Here is a 17,802-nt window from a genome sequence, read left to right as displayed (position 1 = left end):
AGGTTATTGTGATATTTAAGAATAATAATGATTGACAAATATAATAAAAATAAAAAATATTTAAAATATTATTTTTCTTTTAAATTGTGTTCATATAATCATTTCAACTTAATGTCAATGATCACTTTATGATTTGTATTGCTTGAGATGTATCATACATCTGTCATGTGATGTTACCCGTGGCACTATTTTTATATACTTGTTTTATCATGGCACGTGTGCTTACATAGGTATATTATTTGATTATGAAGTTTTCTCATCATTTACATTATCAAAAATTATATTTTCTATCCTCCAATTCCTTATAATGTATATACAATTTGAAGTAATGCTTAATACTAAACAATATTTTCTATAGAATTAATATTAAGTTATAAATATGAGAATCAATTAACTTTATTTAAACATGTAATAGTTTATTTAATGGACAAGAGTTAATATATGATTACCACAACCATAAAGTTTTCATATATTCGGATTATTTTGAAGAATCTTCTCTCAATCTACTTCAATATTTTAGTACGTTGCTTATCCTCTCCTTTGGTCCTTATTTTTATCACTTAGCTATTTTAGAAATTTTCTCTCTTGTACTATACTTAATCCTTGTTAGGAATTGAGCTTCCTCTTGACAAACATTAGCATTTTTTGCTTCCCTCTTCTTATTATAGGGTGTTGGTCCTACCCCCAAAGATATTTGCAATATTGTTGCCTAATTTTGATATAAACCTATTTTTACAAATTTTCATAGTTCTTTGGATATTTATGTAGTGTTATGCTCTTCATACACACTCCCAAATTCTAGCCCTATTCCCTTTTTGTTTCTTTTGTTTTACCCTATGAGATTTCAAGTCTCATAATTGTCTTGAGATCATTGTCCACCCAAAGCCCCATTGCCCATGGCCTTTTCCTTTGTTTCTCTTTCCTTTTGGGACTTCAGGTCCCAAAAAGATCTTGGGCTTTGTCATAAGGTCCTTGTCCTACCCGAAGTTTCCCTTTGTCTATTGTCATTGTTTTCATTATAAAATTTGGGTCCTAAAAGAATATTAGGATCTTGTCCTAATGTCCTTGCCCCTCTTGAGTTCTAGCTCTTTCCCTTTGTAGGCGTAGCCTCTTTGGAGCATTAGGATTGTGGGGAAATAGTGAACATTTGGACTTTGTCCAACACAAGTAGCCTTTTTTCAATTTTAGATCTCATCCATCACATTAATGATGGTTTCCTAATTTGAAAAGGGGTTAATTTTTTTTTCTTTCTAATAGAGAATTTTTTAGTGGCGAATCTTCGCCAATTGGCGAATTCCGCACGAATAGTCTTGGGCACCATCGTGGTCAAATCGCCCGGAATTTCGGGGTTAATGACACACTGTAGAAACTGGCTTCGCCATTGACCACACACCATCAACATGCATGCCCGTAATATTCGCCTGGAATCACTCGGATGTGGGTATTAGATCACTTCTGCTATTCGCCAGCAATAGTAAAACGACAACGTACCCAGGACCTAATTCGCCAATGGTAAATTAAATGTTCATTGCACACATCGGCCAAATTCGCCAATATCAATTAAAACATTATAAGCATTCGAGGACCCATTTTGCCCCACTTAAATTAAATGTTCATTGCACGCCCGCGCAATTCGCCAAAAATGCAATTAAATTAAATGTTTATTGGCAATTGCGACGCCCGGGCCCCGCACAATTCATCAAAAATGCAATCATGGATTGCTATAAATACACTATTTCTTACACTCTTTCTTACAATTTATTCATGTCTGATTAGTAAATTGGGAGCTCTCGGAGTCTTGAGTCTCGATTCGCATTTCGCAAATTGAGTTGGAAAGTTGAAGTTCATTGTAGGGCGGAGGGCCAGAGTTACAATCCTGCAACATAGGCCCAGGCATTCATTCCTGATTCCTGATTCAGAGAATTGAGAAGGCATAAAGGTGAGTAATCATTTCTTCATACTTGATAGTATTAGTTTTAACTTTTAATTTGTAGTGAGAGGTCAAGACTCAAGATGTCACAGTTAGACATGGGTGAGACTCCTTAGGGTGGTGAAGGGATTGGGATGTCAGACAAGGGTAAGACTCCTTAGGGCGGTGAAACTAAAGGGATTGGGAGGCCATCAAAATGCCCAAAACTTAAACTTAAAGATAGTACCATAAAGTCTTTTTTTGGAATTGGCAAAGTTTTTGGTCTATCAACCCCGCAGTTGCAAAACCCATTCACAGTAGCTCACCACCACCACAAGGTGGGATTATCATTGAGTTAAATGCATCAAATGAGGATGACAATACCGACACGACAGAAGATGTTCTAAGGGATACACACAATGAGATACCATTGGCGAATGCAAATGCTAGTATTGAAGATGATGTTGGTAGGAAGAAAAGAAAAAGGAAAGTAAAACTGGGGTGAGAGTTGGGAGATGACAAGGAGTTTTAAGATTGATTGGGTAGCAAAGTACCCATTCATTGAACTGGTCCCAAACAATGATGAACAACCAACAAAATGCAGGTGTAAGATTTGTAGCTGGAAAACTAAAAGAGAGAAGAAGATGCAGCTAAAGCTTGACACCATAGAAAAGCATATTGGTAAGGTTTATGAAAAATAGATCATAGACAGAAAGGAAACACTAGTAGTAAGATGGAAATCAAAGGAAGAATGTCTTCATGTTAAGTATGCTGCAAAATATGAAGAGCATAACCACAAAACGACATTGATTTGTAATAGTGGATTTGGAAATACAATCAAGGCTGGGCTTGAACATGCAGCGAAAGATGCAAACATGGCAAAGACTGTTCAGATGAGTATTGTTTTTCATATTATGTCGAGAGGGCGTCCTATGAAAGATTTCCCAGAATTTAGTAATTTATTATCTTTTTTGAATGTTCCTCACTATCCTATGTCACCTTGGTCAATAACGCTGGATGGTAAATGGCAAACTGTCTCGCTGAGGTGGAAAAGAAAAATTTACAAGAGAGTGTAAAAGAGTCAAATTTCATTTCATTATCCATAGATGAAGTTACTGTGGTAGATAACACTGCTTGGGTTTGTATGCATGTGTATACCATAGAAGAACACGTCCGCCAAGCTCATCTACTCTGTGTTCGTAAAATGAGGGGTAATTCAATAGCAAAAAAATTATATTTGGAAGTTAAGAAAGCTTTGAATGAAATTGCTAGTATGGATGACTTGACAATTGCCAAGAAGTTGGTGTGTGTTGGAGTTGATGGAGCTACAGTAATGCTTGGTCAAAGGACCAGTCTTTGCGTAAGATTACAAACTAGTATTGCACCATACATGGTTGGCATTCACTGCATGGCCCATCGAATGAATTTAGCATATAGAATTGTAAGCAATTTCCCTACAGTGTCTAAAGTTGAAGATTTGGTCCACAAGCTCCACTCATACTTCTGTCGAAGTCCTAAACGTTTTGTATAATTTCAGATTTTTGCTGAGGGAGTAACAGGAGGAAACAAGCTTCTCAAGGATGTTGAGACTAGATGGATCTCCTTGCATGGACTAGCGGAATGAGTTCTAACAGAATATAAATCCTTCATCAGACTAATGTATGAGCAACTCCTCACAGTAGACAAAGCTCCTGATCTCTTACATAAGTTAAGTGATATAGAGACTCTATTAACTTTAGCTAGTCTTTTCCCCATGCTGGATTCAATGAAAAAACTTGTTAAGAAAGCCAAAGACAGAACTATGTATATCAATGAGTATAGCACTCTACGTAAAATGGCATGCTTGAGCCTGGATGGTCTATATTCAGATCTAACAGGGTGAAGCCCAAATTTTTTTAGGTGGCAGATAATTACAGATTTGAATCATGCTGAAATTTTTTTACATTTCAATACAAAAAATGAGTTATGTGTCTTTGTAAAAGGATTTTAGATACCAATACACCAATCTAAGATGGGCAAGCGAGGCAAAGCACTACCAGTTAAAAAGGAATATTTTGACAGGATTGTTAAATCTGTTAGTGATAATTTGAAGTCTATTGCATATGAACTTTCAACTGAGATTCGTGAAAGATTTCCTCGAGAAGAAATACTTGAAGCCATGGGTTGTGTGTATCCTCAATTTTGGCATTCAATTGGAGATAATCCAAATGACGCAAAGATGTCTCATAAAAAACTAGAGGAATTGATATTGACATTTTCAAAAGATGCATATTGCAATGGACAGCCAATAGAAGGAATTTTAAATTCAGATCATCTTTGAAAATAATGTAATAGTTTGCATTGGTTATGAAACAACAGTTGGTTAACTTGGAGAATCCATTTGAACTTGGATCAATCACAAGGCTTTGGAAAAGGATAGATCAAAGTGAAGCATTGCGTATTGCAATACCAAAATATTTGAAACTTGCTGATTTATGTCAAACAATGATATTGGGGTCGGTGGAAGATGAGAGAGTTTTCAGTGCATTAGGGCTTTTGAAATCAAAGATCAGAAACAAATTAGACAATAATTTGGAAACTTGCTTGAGGTTGTTTGTAACCTAGTATAATGTTAGAGATTTTCCATATGATAGGGCACTGGCAATTTGGAATTCCATGCATGAAAGACGAGGGGTGTGCAACACTTTAAAAGATGGTGGTGCTACTGCTAGTGCTAGTGTTGAGACAAATGAATATGATGGATCGCAGACTCAGAGTCAACATGAAGACAAAGACATTTTTGAATACCCGACTTAGAATAAAGATGAACCTGTTAGTACTAGTTAGTTTCCGGATCTTGAGTCCATTTGGGATATAGAAGCCTTAGACAGTCGGACTGAGTCACTGAAGTGAATTAGCAGTCAATTTATAGGTATTTATAATTATACTACAGTTCTTGAGTCATATTACAATTTCAATTTGCAAAATTGCAATACTATAGTTGTCATTGATGATTTTTGATATTGTATTCCTTGAATTTGTCAATCAGAAGTAGAATAGATACTTATTTCATATTTTTAATTGTGAATTTGAATTATTACTAAACAATTGAATTATTAGTAAATTGGTATTTGGTTCCACATTATGTAACATTTTGAACATGAAATGCAACAATTTGTGTTACAAGATCCATAAAATTATTCATATTGCATAACTGTTACTGCTAGAACCTTTCTACTGTTCTACATTAAATGCTTAAAATGATGTTCATGGCGATTAGGGTTTTGTGTTTGTTTTTTGTCTTAGTAAACTCAAGTTGTCGTGTGTTGAAAATTTGAGTTGTCATCTATTTATTTGTCCATGTCAACATCAAGTGTGGTCAAACGGTTGGTCAGACATGTTTAATGGTTATCGCTAGCTCGCAGGTCCTTTATCATCAAGTCAGTTTAAGTCGCGAGCTTGCGAGTACTAGGAGATTTTAGTTGTCGCTACCTTGCAAGATGTTTTGCACTTGACCATTTTATGTTGCGAGGTTGCGACTGGGTGTGATTTTATGTTGTCGCACGGTCGCGAGGTGTTCGTGGTTAAGTCATTTTAATTTGCGATCATGTGATGTAGTTGATATTGTAGCTTAGTTGGTTTCGTCGCTTGCTCACAGTTTTTGAATTTGTTTAGCATTTTAAGTTGCGATCTGGCGACAGGTAAGTTTTGGTTTGATTTTGTGGTCATCGCATGCTCACGGGTTTGTAAGTCTTAAGTCAAAAAGTGTTGCGAGCATGCGATGGCGGTTAAGTGCCTTGTTGTCGTGGGATTGCAAGGGTTTAAGTCAAGTTAAGTTTTGAGTTGCGAGCTTGCGATGAAATACGTTATTTTGTTGGATTTGCAGTGGTCGCCAGCTCGTAGGTAAAGAAAAAATATTACAAATGTTGTTGCGAGGTTGCGACTGAAGGGCTTGATGAAGATCAATGGTTGTTGCTCACTCATGAGATTTTGAGGATTCGTAAAAGGGGTTGTGAGCTTGTGATTAAGAGGATTTGGTAGCATTGTCGCTAACTTGCCAGTTCCTTTCCTAATTGTTATAACCGGTTGAGAGTGTGCGATTAAAGATGGGGATTGACATGTGGACTTGTTTGTTGGGTTTTGTAAAAAATTTGACATGATCGAGCTGAGATTTTGACATTTGTACAATTGCATTAATGCATTCTATAAGTTTAATTGAATTAATGCCACACTAGCTAGTTCATGCAAGTGTGGTAGCTAATGAGATTTGATAGAACTATAAGTGATGGCGCCCAAATACCATTTTATGTTGTGAGGTTGTGACTGGGTGTGATTTTATGTTATCGCAAGGCCGCGAGGTGTTCGCAGTTAAGTCATTTAAATTTACGATCATGCGATGCGGTTAAGTCGCTTGTTCGCAGGTTTTGAAGTTGTTTAGCATTTTAAGTGGCAATCTAGCAACAGGTAAGTGTCTTGTTGTCATGAGATCGCAAGGGCTTAAGTCAAGTTAAGTTTCTAGTTGCGAGCTTGCAATAAAATAAGTTGGTTTGTTAGATCAACGACTGTCGCTCACTCGCGAGATTCTTTCAGGATTCGTAAAAGGGGTTGCGAGCTTCCAATTAAGAGGATTTGGTAGCATTATCGCTAACTCACCGGTTCCTTTCCTAATTGTTATAACTGGTTGAGAGTGTGCGATTAAAGATGGGGATTGACACATGGACTTGTTTGTTGGGTTCTGTAAAAGTTTTGACATGATCGAGCCGAGATTTTGACATTTGTACAATTGCATTAATGCATTCTATCAGTTTAATTGAATTAATGCCACACTAGCTAGTTCATGCAAGTGTGGCAGTTAATGAGACTTGACAGAAGTGACGGCACCCAAATACCATTTTATGTTGCGAGGTTGCGACCGGGTGTGATTTTATGTTATCGTAAGGTCGTGAGGTGTTCGCGATTAAGTCATTTTAATTTGCGATCATGCGATGCGGTTAAGTCACTTGCTCGCAGGTTTTGAAGTTGTTTAGCATTTTAAGTTGCGATCTGGCGATAGGTAAGTGTCTTGTTGTCACGGGATCGCAAGGTTTTAAGTCAAGTTAATTTTCTAGTTGCGAGCTTGCGATGAAATAAATTGTTTTGTTAGATCAATGGTTGTCGCTCACTCGCGAGATTCTTTGAGGATTCGTAAAAGGGGTTGCGAGCTTGCGATTAAGAGGATTTGGTAGCATTGTCGCTAACTCGCTAACACGTGGACTTGTTTGCCGGGTTCTGTAAAAGTTTTGAATGCCAATCGCCAATCAAATAGAAGGGCATGAATTCAAATTTTGCTCGAGTACTCCAGTTTCAAGTTTGAATTAATGCCACAATAGCTAGTTCATGCAAGTGTGGCAATTAATGAGACTTGAGACTTGAGAGAAGTGACGGCGCCCAAATAGTAAATACCATAAATTGCATGATCGATCCGAGGTTTTGTATAATGCATTAATGCATTCTACCTTCAAGGTAATCCAGTGAATTCAGCTCTGCAACAACGTTGGAGAATTCAGAGTGTTGGGTGTGAGAAAATTGGTTAAGTTTTTCTCCTGCAGCTAAAATGAGCCAGGCGACAAGTGGTACTAGAGTTTCCAAGCCCAATCCCAAGCCCAAACCCAAGCCCAAGGCCACGACAAGTGGAGCAGGAGGATCTGGAGGTTCCAAGGCCAATGCCACTGAGGAAACGATGGTTAAGAAATACAAAGATGAATTTGTAGATTTGATGCTAGGGACTTCCATTTCTTTGAATAAAAATCATTTGGCATGGAGAGATTTATGGAGCCAATGCAGAAACCCTACCACGCTTAATATGACTGGTTCTGCTTTGTTTCATTATTTCTGGAAAAATAGGGTTAAGGTTGTCCCGATGTCAAACCCTTGGGATTTAAATATGGCAAAGTTAATTGTGCCAGATGTGTATGTTGATGTGGATTTGATCAAAGAGTTAGCCAAATGCTATTGCCTAGTATCTAGGGTAATCAGAAGAAAGAACCAGTCTGCCCTAGTTTCAATTAATAGAGCTAGCTTTGTTGAAGCTTTCCAGATTACTGGTGCTGCATGTACAGATATAGATTTGGAGTGGATTGCAGAGGATTATGACAAATACAAATGTGTTATCAAGAAGCATGCAATCCCTAGATACATGCCTAGGGTGAATAGGAAGCCAGTTATAATTCCAGAGAGTATCAAACCACCATTTGACATCACACCTTTCCACCATTATATGCATTGTACAATCTATGGATTATGCAGAGTGTTGGGTTTTGATGGAGATTCAATAGTGTCAACTGAATTACTGATGATGGCTATGGACATTCAACACCCAGATGTTAACAAAGATTACGATTATGTGGGCTATGTGGTTGAACACATTCATAATGCTCTAGTTGAAATTCAGAGTGGTGCACCTAGCCCTACATTCAAGCATTATTCATTGTTGATTCACTTAATCTTGTTCTATAATGTTGAGTTTGTGGATAAAGAATTGGAGTTTTTCAAAGAAGAATTCGGTGTCTTAATGCCAATACAAAGATGGACCCAGGTTTGGGACAGTAGCTCTCCCCATTCTTCTTTCCTTTTCTTTGAAAATTGGATTGTTTCACCAATTATGGAAATGCTAGGAATAAATAGGGAACGATTGTCAATTAATGTTTAGAGAGTTTTGAGACCTTACCAGTTTGTTCCAAACTGGTCTATTTCACATAACTGGGGGGACTTTTTATTTTTTGATAACTTTACTGTGATGAGAGTCTATGGGTGTCCTTAGCCTCCCCATATTTTACCAAAATTTATTCCAATGAGGATTGCTTTTATGGAGTTTATCTGGCAATTGACCCTAGTTGAAAAAGAATACCTTGAAAAACACAGGAAGGGTTCTTTTCTTCCTAGGCTTTGGGTTGCGTTTGATTTTACCATTGGTAGGAGTTTCTTTGATGAAGTAAACAATTTCCTTAAATAGTATAGGTTGGTTAATGCTGTGTCTAGATTCTGTGATCCGAAAAAATTTATTAAAGTTGCAATGCCAAAAATGACACCTTGGGCCACAATAAAGGACCATGAACCATTAGATGATGAAGATGTGGTTAGAAATTTGCTGAGAAAAGATGAAGTACAAGAAAGGAGAAGAAAATGAAAAAAAATGATGAGAGTTGAAGCAGAATTGAAGGCTGTTGACCCTAGTTTCTCAGGTTTTTGCCCTGATAGCCCGTACCTGGAGAGGATTAACAAAATGTTGAGTTTATATGAAACTCTGATGGAACAAATGCCTCAAATTCCAGAAGTGGCTACTCACCAGCAAGACCCCCAAGATGGACATTCTTCACATGGCAAGAGGGCACTTAGTGTGTATGCTGATGATGTAGAGAGTGGGGATGAAGTTCAATCTACCCGATTGCCAGCTGCAAAGAAACAAAAAACCACTAAGGTCAGTACAATTGTGAGGAGAGACCCTGCTAGAGCAATTGTTACAGAACAAGGACACTACTTTCATCAAATAAGGACAAATCTCAAAGAAGTAGGGTAGAATGAAGAACAGGGAGAAACAAACGAAGCCCTTGCTCAAGGCTTTGATGAGCGTGTGATGTTGTCAAATGAGTTTATGAAAGATGATGACTTTGTTAAGTCAGGTGAATTTAAAAGTTTTTTGACAAGGTTGAAACAAAATCAATTAAAACAAAATCTGATCATAGAGGAAGCAAATGAAGAAAAGAAAGAGGAGATCATCAAGGCACTACAGGAATATGATCCTGACAGGGAGGAAATATCTGTGGAACAGGCAAGACAATTGATAAAGAGTACTAGTATGATTATGATGCCTGACTAGGATATCCAGTCTATTTTTATTATTGATCAGATTAGGAAGCAAGAGGACCCAATGTTTAGAACTGAATTTGAAATTGGAGATGTAATTAGAGGATCAAGATTTAATCCTAAGTCAAAGACACTTGCTGCTTGGTCTTTGGCCCCTTCCACTCAAAAGCCCCACCTTCTAAATATCCAAGTAGAAAAGAAAGCGATAGAATGATTTGGAACTTGTAGAACACAACTGACACGAAGATTGCCTCATTTTTTACTCAAGTTTCTTTCACGAATTTATCAAAAATGGAGGATTTGTCAAGAAGATACACAAAAACATATACCCAATTGATTGGCTTGTCTAAAAAATATGAAGAGACACTGATGAAGAATGGCGCTCTGGAGGAAGAGTTAGTGGAGTTGAAAGAAAAAATTGCAAATGAGCCCCCTCCAATACAGATTACAGAACAAGTACAAGAAATACCAACTGATGTGACAGCAAAAATGGAGGAATACACAGGGAAAATTGAAAAGCTTGAAAAGGAACAAAATGTCAAGGCTATCTTTGTTGTGTCAGGAATTCTGAAATATAGGATTAGTGTATTGAAAGACAAATTGATGGTTGTGCATGATTTGCACATTTCTTTGAAAGAGGCAAGCAAAACATCCTCTGAGGCTGTCGCTTTTCTTGGACCTTTGTTCAATGTTTGGTCAGGAAGAAGCAGATTAATGGATAAGCTAGATACTACAATGATGTATAGCGATGAGTTCCCTCCCAAGATCAATGTCACTAAAGACATGGTGGAGGTAATGAATGCAACTTATGCATTTTTCACAGGGAAGGATATGCTTATAAATGAAAAATTGCAGACATTTGGGGAAGGTTATAATAATTTGGTGCCTTCAATTTATGGTAGTAATGGAGATTTGAAATTAGTTTCTGATTGGACCAGCGAATTTGATTTGATTTTGGAGAAAGAAGAAATAATCAAGCATGTAAATGAATAGGTTGATGCTGATTTCCTTAACGGTATGCTTGATTCACTGTTCAAGGTTGAGGTTGACCATGCAAATTTTATTGTTGAGTCCAGGGTAGTTACAGATGCCAGATGGACAGATTTAGTTGCAAAGTTGGAAGAGGTAAAGGAATTCAGTTGGCCAACAGACAAAGAGGTGGATAGGTGGCAAGCCATGCTAAAGCCAAAGAAGAAATCTCAAGTTGAGGTTGCTACCCAAGATTCCTCACAGTAATCCTAAGCTTGTTGAATCCTCAGGTTGAGGTTGCCACTTTTTTTGATCAATGATGTTGAACTTGAAAACTCTTATATAGTTATAATAGCTCAACTGTTCAAGAATTTGATAAGTGCATAGTTGAATTGCATTGTGAATTTACTTTCTGATATCATTATGAATATAATATCAATATCATTTGCACTTTGAGCAATGAGATCTTCACATAATTTTCTTTGTGTTGAATTTATGTTTTCACTGTGAATTGAATGGTTAAGGGTTTTTCAGTTTACATATGAATATGGGTTGTGTATGTAATGGCATTATTCATAATTTCATTCCTATTTATCTGCAAATGAATCTTATTGAAGTTTATTATCAGGTTGTCTTGATGTTTTACTAATTATGTAATATGTTGTATTCCTATCTAATAATCTATTGTGGCATTTAATACTTTCATTCTTAATACTCTTATGATTTTATATGCTATGGATGTTTATGTAATATATATGGAGGTGTTCTATGACTGTCTATAATCCGCCCACCAATTACAATGAGGTGAATCCTTAATTATTTAATATGATTTCAGACTAACATAAATTTTGCATTCCTAGGCATAATAGGATTAGGAAGCATTAAATGAAAAATTACATACACCATAACAATGCAACAAATTACATATACCATTCTGATCATTTAAAGAGATAGAATTATACACAAAATAAATTTATGTATAACTCCTTCAAGAACCTGCACAAAGCTTGAAACTAAATGCTTTTCATTTTCTCTGTAAATGACTATACAGTATACAATATACAACTTGCTCCCTTCACCTAGAGTCTAGAATCACTACTGGAACCAGAAAAGGAACCCCAATGACTATACAACTTGCAAAACTGCTTGAGCCATGCCATTATCACCCTAATGCCTTCATTTTGGATGGAATGTGAGATGTTACGTTCTGTCCAAGTCCAATAGATCATTTTCAAATAGAGGAGGAAGCCTTCATGCCCAGGAATAGAGAAAATGGAAAGAGAAACTTGAGCCTTCATGCCCATGATCAGGGAAAGTGGAAACAGGAGCTTTAGGGTAAATGTAATCTGTTGGGGAGGGGTTGCAGCTTCCATGTCATCACAAAGATGACTGGCTGGCACTCCCCACCCAAACAAATCCTTCTTTCATTCCTCTGCGGGCTCCTTCTTAAAACCCCTTGCCATCTTATGGCAGAGTAGAAGCAGAGGATGTGCCATGCTTGGCCCTTCTTGACAAGAAAAGGCTTTCACACCCCCTCTAGCAATCCTCACTTTCACAACCCCTCTGATAATAAACAAACTCACATAGAAGAAAACAAAAAACACCCATCCGGTATCATAGAGCACACAACAAGTACGACTCCATGCATGATCCTGCTCAAACATCATCTTCCTTTCTGAGGAAAAAAACCACTCTCAGAAAATGAAAAAGGTTTATTTTCTCTTCTACCAATTAAGTCATCACTCCATTGTATTTATAACATTTTCACACTTCATTTGGTGATGCTCATTCACGTGAAAAATTATCATTTTGGTGGTTTTCAACATGACTGTAGACTCTAGAAGTCATCATCATGCCTATCAAATCCACTGCATCTTGCTAAGGCTCATCTATTGTGAACAATTTTGTTTTGATTTTATTCCTCCTTGATTGGACAAATTTTACTTCAAAATCCTTGACAACAAGCAACCTGAGCTCTAATTTCTCAGAGAAATCCATGATCTCCCATCTCTAACTCAGAAGCTGTCAAATCCTTTTATGCCTCTGAAATTGTCATCCTCGCTTGTCTAATCAACCTCGACTCAAGAGAAACCTTCAAACTAGTCCCTCAGGAATGAGTCAGCATCCTAGCCTTAAAAATATTAGGTTGCGAGATAGCGACCAGATAGTTTGTGGTTAAGTTTTATGGTTATCACCAGCTCGTGAGGTAAAATGTCTGACGACGTGATCAAGCCGTGAGTTGGCGACAAGTTGGTTTGGGTTTACATCACGATGTCTCTAGCTTTTTGGGTGTTAGCGTTTTATGTTACCGAGCTGGAGATTGTTAGTGAAATTTCTTTGGTCATGAGGTCTCGAGTTGGTCTGAGATAAACAGTTTTATGTTGGCGAGTACGCGACAAGGGTTAAAGTTACCACTATCTCCAAGTCGCTGCAGTGACGAGGACTTAACATTTGTGGTCGAGAATTGGTGAGTGCCAGCTCAGTTTCCCTCAGTCGCTAGATCTCAAGGTTAAGAAGGCTTAGCATTTTCAGCTTGTGAGTTGGAGATAGAGAGAGTCGTAAGGGCTTGTTTCTAGGTCGCGAGATTTTCTAATGGGCAGTCTTTCAGGCAGAGAGTTGACGACTATGTGCCACATGTTTTAATTACTTAAAGTTAATATCTTAAAATCGCCAATATTTTTTTTTTTTGGTTTGAAAATAGATCGAAATCGCCAATATTTTGTTTTTATGGTTTGAAAATAGGTTGAAATCGCCAATATTTTATTTTTATGGTTCGAAAATAGGTTGAAATTGCCAGTGTAAATATTTTTCTAGTTTTAAAAACATTATTATTCGCCCATGCAATTATTTTTTGGGTTTTAAAAATAGTACAATTCGCCAAGATTTTTCACAAACTTTGAGCGATCACAACTAATTCGCCAATGGAGATTATTATTTTTCTCCGTAAACTGCAAAAATTCACCAATAAAATTAAAATTTTCCTCAGAATTATACAACTTTCGCCAGGTTTTTACACCTTGTCCAAGGGGGGGGTTTCTTAAAGTTTTCCCTGTTTTCTAACCTCACACATCACATTAATGATGGTTTCCTAATTTCAAAAAGGGTTAAGTTTTTTTTCTTTCTCACCTCAGAAGTCATAATAATGATGGATTCCTAATTTTGAAAAGGGTTATTTAAATGTTTAAATGCTCTTTGTAGTCACTTTGCATTCTAAATGTTGAGCTTTCAAAAGAGATTGATCTTAAAAAGAAATAATGCCCTAAATAATTTAAGCGAGGTTGGAAATCTCCATTCTCTAGTTGCTACCATGCTTTGTGTCCACATGTTCTTGTGTTCGTGTGCATGTAACTCTGTCTTCTCTATATATGTTTGAGCCTTGAAGTTAGATTAGTTTTTTTTCTTTCCTCCTCATTCTCTCTTTTCTTTTTGGTTTTTACTTTGTTTATTTATTTCCTTTCTATTTTTTATTTCTCAGTCAGGGTTTAGCTAGGGTTAGTTTTAGAGTCAGTTAGGCTGGTAAACAATTGAACCTTGTTGATTTCTTCCATGCATTAGGTCCTTAGGGTTTAGGTTCTAAATCCTTTCGGAAGGAATGAATCTAGATAGAAGTTTGAACCTCACACTCACTTCACAATTTTCCATTGAAAACATAGTTGACTTTGTGCCCTAGTTTAGAAAATTCTAAGTTTTCAAAATTAAATGGTAAATATCCCTTTGAGACTCGAGTCCCAAAGGAATCAAAATACCAACATTCTAAACCACTATCCTTGTAGTGTTTTTGCTCTAGAAAGGATGTATTCCTTTCAAAACAAAGCAAAAACACATACTTCTTTGAAGAACCTTAAGGGAATTTAGGTCCTAGAAAGATTCCTTCCTCTTGTTGTCAAAGGATCGATCCATCCACAAATCCATGGTCCAAGAGAAATTCACTTATCAAGATATCATCTCAGGACTTCAAATCTCGAAGGGATAAAGAGATCAAATTCTAAAAGCCTTAAATTTTTTGATGGTTCACTCTTTGAGATCTTAACACAAACATTCATATGGGACTTTGGGTCACAAAGGGGTCTTTGGAAAAAAATCCTAAGGATCGTCATCCTCCTAAGAACCCGATTCTCAAACTATCACAACAGTAAAACTCTAACATCCTTGTAGGACCTTGGGTCCCAAACCTGGATATTTGGGTCATGATCTCAGAACCTTGATCTGTTCGAGAACCCAATTCCCAAACAAATGTAACTATTGAACAAAGACCATCCTCATGGGAATTTGGGTTGTACAAAGATCTAAGAACTAGATTCTTGGAAATATGCCTGAGATCCTAGTCCGCAAACCTTCTATCCTCCCAAAACTTGAAATCTCATAAATGACATAAATTGATCATAATTGATCTAGCTAAGGGATTTTAAGGATTTTTCTTAGTTCCTTGTGATGGTCCATTATCTTATAGCTATTCCAGATGCCTTGCAAAGAAGAAATAGGTGCTAAAATTATGCAAGAGGTTTCTCAAGTGAAAGACAACCAATATTGATAAATTCCTACTCACAATGAAGTATAAGTGTCAAGGTGCTCCCAAGGTCTCTAAATTCAATTTAAAAGTAAAAAACATCTAGATATAGAGATAGGGTGCATTGAAAAAAAGGATTTGAAGAAAAATATTTAGAGATAATGCATCACCTAAGTACATGTAGATTACCAATTCTATCCTAGCATGTGTGGCCAATTTCCCTTCCTCAATACAATATCTTTAATTCATACTTGTTGGGTTATTGGGAAGTTTGTTGGATATAATTGTTCATTTTTGTTGCTAGGATATGTTGTTGTCATTGATGTCAACATAATCCTTTGAATTATTCTGGTGAGTTTGGAGAAGGTTTTTGGTCCGGTTTTGTAGTTTGGTTCTGCTGATCATTGTTTTGGAGAATCCAGTATTCCCTCCGGTATATTCCGGTATGATCAGATCTTGTGCTGATATTTTGGATTATTGTTTGGGATGACCTTGTGTATCTTCATTTCAGATGGTTCATGATTTGGTGCTCCGCAAGTTATTTTTCCTTGTGACAGTTGTTGATTGGTTGTGTTCTTGAGCCTTGAGACGTTGACCGATGAAGATTTGAAAAGTGGTCTTGGTGTAACTATTCTAGATGATCCTAACATGCTTAATGGTGTTTCCTAGTTGTGTCCTATTTCTTTTGGTGATCCGCATTGATCATTGTGCGATTTTTTGGTGATTTATATAAACTGGTATTAATTGTGTTATGTAGTATTTCTAGTGGTGTAGAGTGTTGTGGTTGATCTTGGTGGGATTTCGAGTGGATGAATAATTTGGGAATTTGAATTACGTCCATGCTATGTAAATTAAATCATAATATTGGTCCGGTGGTTGATCTTTGTATCGTGTAATGTATTTTTTGTAAATATGAGTTAAGGGTTGAGGGTTTAGCCGACCTTGTTATCAAGGTTGATGATTTGTATATATAGATGAGATGCTTATGTAATTTTGGTGTCAGAATTGTGTTTGCATTATCAGAGAGAGGTAAATGTATGAAGAAATAATATATCATTCAATAAAGTGTTGTGGTGAGTTTCGTGTTGCAGGGCAGACAACTGTGTTTAACCAGAACTATCATCAGGCATTTGTAGATGCTATTATTGTAGTACAATCCTTTCAGATTGTATCTTGAATCATATTGTAAGTCAGTGAGACTTCCCTGAGGGTTGTAGCCTTCCAGGCATATATCTTTTGAGCAGTGAGCTCTTGGCAGTGTGCCTGAATGCATGTGCATTCCCCATTGTAATATTTACACATAATACTGTAGAGTATCATGTTATTATGGGTAGGCTCCCACCATGGTTTTTCCCTTGGGTATGTGCACAAAGATGGTGGTCAGAAAAGTGGACACCACCCAAAAAAACCATGGAAAAACAAGTAGCATGTACGCGGTTTTAAAATTTGAAATTCCCACGTACGCGCTTAGGTTTGTTCTTCCCGAGCGTAGAAAAGATAGCGCGTATGCGCTGCTTTTAAGAAAATGAGCGTGTATGCACTACGCCTAGGAAAATGAGCACATACGTGCTTCTCATAGGAAAATGAGCACGTACACGCTAATAATCCAAATATAACTGCGTACGCGGTGCCTTGTAAAAAAAGTTTTTAAAAAAAAATTGGGTCTCATTTACTTGTGAATAGCGCATTTTTTACTTCATTTTTTTCCCATTTCCTTTCCTAAACGGAAAACGGGGTGCTAGGTTTGTCCTCCAAGCTATGGATCAAGGTTAGTTTTTGTTTATTTTTGTCTTTCTTTCCTGTTTGTTCAATTTGTTTTACGTTTTGAATTTAATTTCATTAATTTTGATTAGGTTTTTTCATTTTTTGTCTCAAAAATTTGATTCTTTTAATCCAAAACAAGAACAACCAAATGCACCTCCTGAAAAACACATAATAACAACCCCCAATTCCTCCTTTTGACCACACACTCGAAACACAAGAGCAATTAATTAACCAGTTAGGACAAAATACGTCTAAAATCAATAGACTGATTGTTAAATTGGAAACTTTTGAACTTGAGCATCATCAATCCCTCGCCACTAGCCTAGAAACATTAGCTAGTGGTGCCATAGCTGTTTCCACACAAATTACCAAATGGGGAAGCTTTATGGATAGGTGTCATCAATTCTATGCCGATGCGCTATCATACAATGGAGTAAAAAACAAATATTACTAAACAACAAATATGTGCCTTTTTCGTTGATCCCAAAACTAGTCAGTCATTACCTCTTAATGCAAAGAGGTTTCCCATACATTGGTGTACCAATGTGTAGATGAAGAATCTTTTTTGGCACAGGTGGTGGATGGTCTTTGATGATCCACCTTGTAATAATTATGAGGTGCCATTATATTTTTTGAGAAAAGTATATTGTGAGTTTTTGCTCAATGTGTGCCCAAACTATTTTGACATGAGAGAGTTCCATGGTAGAGGTGGTGGCTCTACCCAAGATAGACCTGGAGCTCGTAGGCATTTACCCGTGTAGGCATTTACCCGCGGAGAGTCGCTACCCCCTAGCACCCAAACCCAAGATGCATCAAGCTATCCCAGTAGAGA

The sequence above is a fragment of the Cryptomeria japonica genome, chromosome 5, assembly GCF_030272615.1.
Source record: "Cryptomeria japonica chromosome 5, Sugi_1.0, whole genome shotgun sequence".
In the NCBI taxonomy this organism is placed as follows: Eukaryota; Viridiplantae; Streptophyta; class Pinopsida; order Cupressales; family Cupressaceae; genus Cryptomeria; species Cryptomeria japonica.
This window is presented reverse-complemented; position numbering follows the sequence as displayed.